Source organism: Mastomys coucha, unplaced genomic scaffold (assembly GCF_008632895.1).
Source record: "Mastomys coucha isolate ucsf_1 unplaced genomic scaffold, UCSF_Mcou_1 pScaffold14, whole genome shotgun sequence".
NCBI lineage: Eukaryota > Metazoa > Chordata > Mammalia > Rodentia > Muridae > Mastomys > Mastomys coucha.
This window is the reverse complement of record NW_022196896.1, coordinates 116,503,928-116,504,663: the sequence shown is the minus strand read 5'-3', so window position 1 is coordinate 116,504,663 and position 736 is coordinate 116,503,928. Positions and strand designations below refer to the sequence as shown.

The following is a 736-nucleotide window of genomic DNA, read 5'->3' as shown; positions in this document are numbered from 1 at the left end:
AAGGAGGGAGAGGAGGGGGAGGAGGGAAGAGGAGAGAGGAGGGGTTGGAGGAGGGAGAGGAGGGGGAAAAGGGAGAGGAGGGAGAAGAGGGAGAGGGACAGGGAGAAGGAAGAGAATGGGAGGGGAGGGGAGGTGCTTTGGGAGGGAGGGGAGGTACAGGTCTCCACCTGCCCTGCTCTTCCTCAGCCACAGGGTTCCACAGATCAGACTTGTGTTCAGTCTGTCCTGGTGAGAAGGAAAATAACAAGGAACAGTTGAATAAATAAAACTTCCCACTCAGTGATGGGCTGCAGAGATCACATTTCCCCTGATCGTCCATCTTAGTAGGCTGAGAGTGCTTCTTTTCAGTTTAAAATGTATTTTTTGAGAATGTCATCCATGTATATGTTGTGTTTTGATCAAATCCACACCATTTCCCTCCTCTCCAGCTCCTCCCCATTGCTCCCCACTCTTAACTTCACAGACTTTTTTTTTTTTTAACCCAGGGAGTCTATTAGGTGCTCTGTGTGTGTGTATTTTTTTGTTTGTTTGTGTATATTTAATGGATGAGTGCATGTATGAGTGTATATGTGTGTGTATTGGGTATATGTGTGTACATATAGCGTGGGTGGATAGCTGTGTGTACATGTGAGTGTGTGTTGTGGATGGGGTTATGTGTGTGTGTGTGTGTGTGTGTGTGTGTGTGTGTCTGGCAGGGTGGGTGGGTGGATAATTGGCTGTGTGAATAAGCATCCTC

The 736-nt window shown here is 47.6% G+C and overlaps 1 long non-coding RNA gene across 2 annotated transcripts in view; it reads right to left on the bottom strand.

The window, feature by feature from the left end:
* The window catches only part of LOC116089294, a 14,322-nt gene that overhangs the window by 1,487 nt on the left and 12,099 nt on the right, over positions 1–736 (bottom strand). The window lies entirely within an intron of this gene.